This window comes from Gopherus evgoodei, chromosome 6, assembly GCF_007399415.2.
Source record: "Gopherus evgoodei ecotype Sinaloan lineage chromosome 6, rGopEvg1_v1.p, whole genome shotgun sequence".
Lineage (NCBI taxonomy): Eukaryota > Metazoa > Chordata > Testudines > Testudinidae > Gopherus > Gopherus evgoodei.
Window position 1 is genome coordinate 121,155,945 of NC_044327.1, and position 8,754 is coordinate 121,164,698.

Genomic DNA, 8,754 nt, shown 5'->3' on the forward strand with positions numbered 1-8,754 from the left:
CTTTTCATGGTCTTTCCAGCCTAATAAGGGAGTCTGTTCTTGCAAGATTTCCATCTTTGTCCAAAGACAAAGGTAAAGCTAACCTTTAAGACTAGTTGTCAGCTTTTACATATGGACATGAACCCAACCCTTGGATCTGAACACCTCCAGAATTTACATGAAGTTTGGATCTAGAAATTCTCTTCCTTTTCTGTCTTGTAGGAATGCTAGAATTCAGAACTAGCAACATTATCAGCCTCAAGTATTCAAGATTCAGGAGACAGGCTCCCTCAAAAAACATGAGATTGGCTTAAAAATCATACACTTTTGGAGTTCTTTATTTTCCTTTTGGTTTTCGAGCCTTTAGGGTGCACATGGGTTATGTAATGAGACACAACATTAGGACATCCATGATTGCACACACACACACAATGACCAAGTAAGGTCTTCTTCACAGGAGTCATGGACAAGAGTCTCTAGTATTGTCCTGGGGTCTAGATATGCTTTTTGTCATATTTGCATGAAGGTTGCCTAGTCTTTTATATCTTAAGTTTCTTGCTATTTCTAAGGAGCACCAATGTTGTGCATAGTCTCATTTTGGAAGTGGGCCTCACTATGGTCACATTCAGGCTAGACTACTCGGCTTCCTTCTGAATTATTCTTCAGGCAAATATAAGTAGAGACAGAGTCTTCATTACCGTCTTAGGATAGGAGGAGACTGGTATCAGAAACAAGAAGGACTGGGGAGCAGGGTCCCTAAAATGTATAGGAGTTAGGAAGTAGCTGAGACAGGACCGTGGAAAGGAAGTAGGAGGAAAGAAACAAGCCCACAGTAGGGTTGGGGGAGGAAGGAGGGCTCTGGAAGGGGTAAGGGCAGGAGGGGTAAGAGCGGGCCATAAATGAGCCAAGACTTGGAAAAGGATGCAGGAGGAGAGGGAACAGAAACCTAAAGGGACAATGGATTCATAGAGGGAGTGTTGAAAGGTGATTTTTTTTCCAGTGGTCAAGACACTGATACGAGAGGGCGAGGAATTCATATTGTTTTAATTGTCAGAGGGCAACAGAAGCTGATTGCTAGGTTGGTGGGAAATGGTATATAAGGTAGTGGTGGCCGAGGAGAATTAAGTTGGAGTAGAAGGGAGAGAATTGTTCAGAAAGTGAATTGAACAGAAGGTTACTGGTGTGAAGGAAGGAAAGAGGGAAGTTTGTGATTTCAGATCTGAGCATACTAAGCATCTCTCAGGATCTGGCACCAACTCCCATAACAAACACGTGCATGAACAGAAGATGTTTAGTCAAACGCAATTAGAGATGTAGGAGTCTTAGCAAACATGAAACATATAACTCTGAGATCTTAACTACAAAGATAAGACCTATGGGTTCTTCTTTTAATTTTGTTCCACATTGTAAAAAAATCTGAATAATTATTTTTATAAAAAGGTCTGATACGAAATTGTTCATTTATTGGTGAAAGAGTGGGACTATTCCATTTTGCTGTCAACTATTTTTCAGTGTTACTGAAACTTCAATTTGTTCTGATATGACACATTTCTAGAATGTTTTTTCTTCCCATCTCAAGGCAGTTTTGCATATTGTTTCCATTGTCAGACTCATTTTGGTGCAGAATCTATCAGGGTTTGTTCCTGTTACCATTTTTGTACCATTTTCTTTTGATGTATTTTCCTTTCCAGGATTTCCATTTTTTTCCCAGTTGTCATATTTTCTCTAGTCTTCAGTTCAGCAAGTGTCTGGTCATGGGAGCCCAGAATAACAGCTTTCTCATGTTTGTTGCATACAAAGAAATTGGGGAGAGTAAATTTATTTTGTCTGTTTTTCCAATCCAATCCTCTCTTCACTCAACACTTTACCTCTGTGTCATTGCTTTGTACTGCTTCTCCTAAGGATTCATTCTATGATCTCAAGTCTAAACCACTGGTTCTCTCCACCTTCTTCAGATCTTGACCCCATGTTACAACAGAATATAAATGTTGAGATCCTCTTCTGAGGCTGTCATTAAAAAACAGAGGGTGGCCATGATCATGTAGTGCTTTTTGTAAATTAAAATGCCTAATTGTTAAATATTATGTGGCAGTGAGTTCCCCAATTTATAAAAAGTATATTGCAATCTTTAGATTAGACTTTTGTTTTGCCCTTTAATACATCAATATTGTGGATTTCTCTAGTCCCAGGAACAGATTCATAATCAGAAGACAAATCCAGTGTTTCAAGATTTCTTGCTTTTTAACAAATGGCCATTTGTTTGCCATGAAATCCTTCGGTATATTTTCCATTGTTTCCTCACAAGGATAATTTTAAGAAAAATTGTAGCATTTCAGAAACGTAAAGGTCATGGGAACCTCTGCTAAGATTAGTGCTAATTCTTACTATCCGTGGCTGTTAGTAGCATTAACAGATTGAAGGGAATACTGTGTGAACGTTTTTTCCCCCTTAAGTATGCATTGAGAAGCACTTTTACACCATGTATTGAGTTGGGCACTGACCAGTGTTATATCACCATGGTCTGCTGTTTTCTATTCATTAGCTTACACTGAGCACATTGTTCAAATGAAGGCTGGACTGCAGAGGTTGGAACAATTTCATAAACATAACATTACAGTAGGGAATCCATGAAGAGCATTCTAACGGAGAAGAGACACTGTTACAAAGACTGCCAAGCAACTAAGCTTCACTTTGTAATTAAATATGGCTCTTACAATGTGAAAATAAACACTGACAAAGTGGGTTCTTTTGGTGACTCCAGTTTAGTTTATCACCACCTTGAAGAGGTCAAAGGGAGTTATGATGAAGGATCACAGGTCTTGAACCCAGCTCTGTAGGGCACCAAGTGGTGCCAAGACTGCAACTATCACTAACTGCTCTCTGGAATCCTCAGAGAAAGAGACTAGCCAAACTCTGGTTCACCATAGCAGAGCCACCCAGAGGGGGTGGGCAAGTGGGGCAATTTGCCCCGGGCCTCACAGGGGCCCCGCGAGCACTGGCCTGGTGGCAGTCTGGGTCTTTGGCAGTATTTCGGCAGCGGGGGGCCTGTCAGTGCTGCCGAAGACGTGGAGCAACTGAAGGGCCCCCAGCTGCTGAAATGCTGCTGAAGACCTGGACTGCAACAGGGTGAGTACAAGCGCTTTAGCTCCCCCGCTTTGCCCCAGATCCCCTGAATCCTCTAGGTGGCCCTGCCCCATGGAACTCCTGCCCATGAAACTCCTGATTGGAGCAGACATCCAGCCCCACCGATTAGCCCGGACACATTACTTAAGCCAGAAGGAGACCACCTGAGTGAATATCTGATATGCTGCTGATATGCTGCAGTATTGTTCCCTTACTCTGGTTTGATCCTTGATGCTGCTATCTGGCTCTGATTTTGGCTTGGACCCTGGCACTGTTCCCTGGTTTTTGACTCTGGCTTCACTCTTGGCATAGCTCTCTGACTCCAGTCCTGACCCCAACTCTTGGAATGAACTTGACCCTAGCTCTGACTCTGGCTTTGGTTCCTGGCATCCAACCCTGTTTCTGACCACTAGGCCTGACTGCCCATGTCCTAGTCCTTACAGTTATACCATTAAACATACCACAAGGGGAATTAAAAACAGAGCAACAGCATGATGCTAGCATCGAGGGACTGCTATGTTCTAAGCCCAGCTCCATCATTTTGGCAACCACCTTAGTCAAACTGTGCTTCATTTTTCCTCACTGTGGAGCTGTGAGGGTTAGTTAGTGATTCTTTTATGCAGGAGGCTAGACTGCATGATCATAATGGTCTTTTCTGGACTTAAATTCTGTTAAGGTTAGTACAGGGCTTTGAAAATATGTGCTAAGTATTACAGATAGTGACAGGACCCAGAGGTGACCAGATTCCTTCAGCTGTGTCAGATATGGAGGCTATGTAATATCTTGGCTTTGTGTCTGATGTTGCCTCCTAGTAGCTGGTCCGTAGAGAGGGTGTGTAACCTGCTATTGCTACCTAGCTCAGGGAGTTCTCTGTATAGCTCTAATGGCAAAGACCTGTATTTTTGTTTCAGATGTGTGGTTATTAACACGTGGTAAAAGCCCAATGAAGACAAGAGAATCTGTAATTTTCTACACAAGTTAGCTGACCAAGCTAGACTCTAGCCCCCTCACCCACCTTTACCTCATCTTCACTAGTGGTGCTAGGTTGACAAAGAATTCTTCTATCAACCTAGCTACCACCTCTTGGGGCGGTGGGTTACCTGTGCCAACAGGAGAAGCCTTCCCATCAGAATAAGTGTCTACACTGAAGCGCTACAGGGGTGCCGCTGCAGTGTTTTAAGTGCAGACATACCCTAAGTTTGTTGGTCTTCTATAGGTCTCTATATAGTGCATTATAGTTAGTGGCCAATCCTTTGGATTTGTGAGCCCTGCAGCTGTCTGTTAAACGTCTTACATGTGACCTAGGGAGTACATGTGCCCCCCTGCCCCTAAATCTCATACACAGTCTTAAATGGCTAAAGAGTGAGAAACCCCAGTAATGGGCAAGCTCAGATACAGGAATGTAGATACAAAATCCTGTGAAGTCTAAAGGGACATTGCATTTTGGGTTCTGCTTTGACCCCCTCTAATTTTAAATGGCCCAGGCAATGAAATTTCTACTGCTTCCCATAGGAAACTATTCTATGCTCCTTTTCTCCCCATTAATACTAGTTATATTCAGTCTACCTTAAATAAGTCCGCTTTTGCTTTTGCAGATTCAGATACTTGCATGGCATTTTCATAGTTTCAATGGCAATCAACCCCAACAGTTCAAAAGTCACAAGTAAGGCCCCACCCAAATAATAAATGTTTAAACATGATTTCAAAAAATACTTCGGGAGGAGTTATTTGTCTTCTGTGTGTTGGAGTATTTTGGGTTCCTATTTCTCAGCTTTCCTCTGCAGCCATGAGCTAGAAGCTTAACTTTATTTTTTAAATGAAAACAGATTTTCCAGCAGTGAGGCTTTAAGAAAACATCAAATATCATGAGAATTATGATTAAAATCATGTTAGCTACACTGCAATGGCTGCATTTTTCTTGTTCAGTTCATCTTACATTGAGTCTCATGATATCATGTATAGAGGTCACCCCATGGACAGGGTTTTTCTATCAGGGGTCTCCAGGCCTTTGTTCTGAAAGTATGGAACCATTGTCTGGAACACCTGCAGGATCAGGTCCTGAACTAGATACTGGATTCTGTAAGATAGGCAATCCCAGAGAATTTCCACAAGATTCTTCTCATATGCCTTCTAGACCCACAGGAACTCTCAACCAATGCCAGCCTGATAGGGTGGGGAGCACGCATCTGAGCAACAGAACAACACAAGATACCTCATACTGCTGAGAAAGGAACCAGAGAGTCAAACTAGCTCTGCTAATGTTCCAGAGCTGTCTAGAGGGTGACCATATTCTGATCCAATTGGACAATACAAACTTCTGTGGCCTATCTCAACAACCAGGGAGAGAAAGGAGTTCAACTTTACATGCAGAAAAAAATATCAGTATTGGAATGGGCATATAGGACCCTTCCTGTTGTAAGAGCGATACACATAAGTGGTTTGAGCATTGGCCTGCTAAACCCAGGGGTGTGAGTTCAATCCTTAAGGGGGGGATTGGTCCTGCTTTGAGCAGGGGGTTAGACTAGATGATCTCCTGAGGTTCCTTCTAACCTTAATGATTCTGTGATCTTATTTCACAAAATATTATTTTTAAGCTAGATTCTGTGGTGTTTAGTGCTATAGGAATATCTGAGATATGTCTATTAAACTTCAAATTAAGAGCTAAATTCTTCTGTCTCGCCGATTATAGTAGAAGCTGACTGTACTTGTCAGAGAGCAGCATATGACTCAAAATTTCTTAAATTTAAAAAAAAAAGTTAAAACCTACAGCAGCTCAAGACAAATTATTTTGAAACCTAAAGTCGTGAACACAGGGAGGAGATCCCCTTTTAATTAAAAAGTAAGTATAAGATGGCCATGTGGAACTGAATGGAGAAAGTACAATGACTTAAAAATATATTTAAAAAAGAAAAAGAATGTTTAAATTTTCCTTCCTCAATCTCTTACTCTCTCCCACTTTCTCAGCCCTTTATAAACATGGAGGCCACCACAAACTTTTGATCCAAACTGATTATTATTCTTTATTATTAATTTATTCTATTGTTATTTGGAAATGTTTACAGGAAGCTTCTCCCAAGTGTAAGGGGCAGCATGGGAAAAAGACAGTGCTTGTTTGACTACTTAACAAGTGGGTGATGAAGATTGGTTCAGTGATTGATTGGAGGCAGGAGTTGATCTCTTGCTAGTGAATGAGAGATGATATATAGTATTGGAGGCAGGCTGGGAAGGACCTTGAAAGTGAAGACAAGTAACACATCTGATGTTGCTACACTCTGTAATATTTCTGGGAGGGTGTATTATCAGTTGATAAACCTAAAGGAACACGAATGCCTTACTTGATAAAATAACCCAATACAAGTATGCTCCCGTGTGTGGCAACTTAAAACCTATAGGCCAAAATTCACCCTCAGTTGTGTCCATGCAACCAAGTTAGGAAAATTCTTGTTTAGGTAACCATTTATTCTGAATAAGTATAGGAAGAAACTTTGTGTCTCTTGGCAGCTTTCTATAATGTGGACACTGGACGGTGTCTTCCGATGCCCTCTTTTTACTTTAACTCAGCTACTGTACAGTATATAAAGTCATATTTGCCTAATCATAGCATAAGATAGCAATGAAGCTAAATAGAGCATAGCGCATGGGTTTTCTTAGACTGGTCACCGTCAAGCTGGATTAATTCAGTTCTGATAACTGATCAAATGTCCTATTAGTCCAGAACACATTAATGAGCAATGAGCATCCACCTCTTTAAATTTAATGGGAGCCCTTGGAGAAAAACACACTGTTATATATTAGCTATGATGACATTAACTTTCCATAAGGCATACAGTGAATGTAACACACTGTGAGGAATTGGAATGAAGATATTGTATCTGGCCTTGTCTACCTTAAAACGAATGGTGGTGTTGTGAGGGTCTCCCATTTCCCAGGCTTGAAGGAGTAAATAGGCCAGATTTTGCCCATACTGTTTGCATCAATGTTGGTATCATTCCATTAAGACACTAGCTTATTCCCATGGGGAAATAAATGGCTTATGGGATTGTTGATGGGATATAGGTCCAATCATCAGTTTATATACGTACACTATTAGAACTTTTGTTATGTTTCTCATGAGTTACTTTGCTGCTGGTCTTATTAGTTTTACTGGGGCACCTGCACTATAGGACTTTCTGTTCTACAGTAAAATCAAAAGGTCTGATTGTAAGCTGGTACCATGGACTGATCGAAAGGTCCTTCTGCCTTGAATCATGTCAGATAAAGATGCTGGCCAGTCACAAAGCTGACATCAAAAATTAATGGCCAGGCCTGATAAGCTAACGATTTCTTCCTGCTTTAGTTCGTCATGGAGAGAGATGCACAGTGAGGTAAGGAAAGGAAAATGCAAGGCTGGATATTTAAGTCTTGCCTAGTTATGTGTGGCTGAAATATTAGCAAACAAGCCCATTTCCTTCATTCACTGGCTGCTTGAGTGAGTCTGATTTGCAAATCAGAAGGAACACTGCCAGAATGGTATAACTTGAAATCTCACTGAAGGACATTCCTTTCTGTTTGAATGTTTCAGCCCCAGCATAGTAGTGGCCCTTCTACTTAACAATGGGCTCTTTTGTTTCGTTCTGGCTTTTTGAACTCAAAAGAGCAATTGTTCCACAGGTACTAATACTGTAGTTGCTCTTAATGAGGGAGCAAACAAGGGTCCTTGCAATTCCTAAGCCATCAGCATAAAACCATTAATAAATATGGATTTAACATTCTTTAATATAATTATAGAAAGGGTGCCTGGTTATAGGATAAGAACATTGCTGCCTGTGGATTGTGTACTTTGTTACTAGCTGAGTCTCCAGAAAAGCAAAGTTTCAATGAGATTGTCTATTCTCCAATGAAAAGTACAGTGAATGCTGCAAAGTGATGGGCCCTATTGTTAGGAAACTCCTCAGTTAGGCCCTGATCCTGCACCATTGAAATCAATGGGAATTTTGCTGATGGCTTCAGTGGGAGCAGACTTCGGGGTCAGAATTTAGGCACCTAAATAAAGACCAGGTTTTCAGAAGAAGTTCTTGTTGAATTCTTGAAAATCAGGCCACATATTTGAGTGCCTGAACAGGAGACAAATGCCCTTAAAAATATGGCCCCAATTCCAGGTACTGCTCCCTTTTGGATACTCTAGGATTGCCAATTTTGTAATTGAAAAAGGACACTCCAGCAGGAGTGCCAGAACCTTCCCTGTACCGCCCTTGCCCCCTGAGGCCCTGTCCCTCTCTGAGACCCCACCCCTGCCCCCAGGCCTCACCCTTGCCCTGCTTCTTCCCCCAAGGCCCCACCCTTTCCTCCTGAGGCTCTGCCCTCCATTTGGTCTTCTTTCTCCCTCCCGCCATCACTCAATGCTCTTCCTCTCTCCCCCATTCCCTGCATGCGTTGGGAAGGACTAATCTACAGAGCCAGAACTGGGAGCTGCAGCTGTCCAATGCAGGTGGAGACAGCCCCAGCTGAGTAGGGGTGGTACAGTGGATGACTTCCTGGCCTGCAGTAACTGGACTTTGGGTGTCCGGTCAGTAGATCCCCACACCAGGGGAATTGCTCAACTGCTTAATCTAGACATTGCCCAGTCTAATAGGGTTGAGAGTTTAGACTGAGTGCTTATATTTTATTTTATTT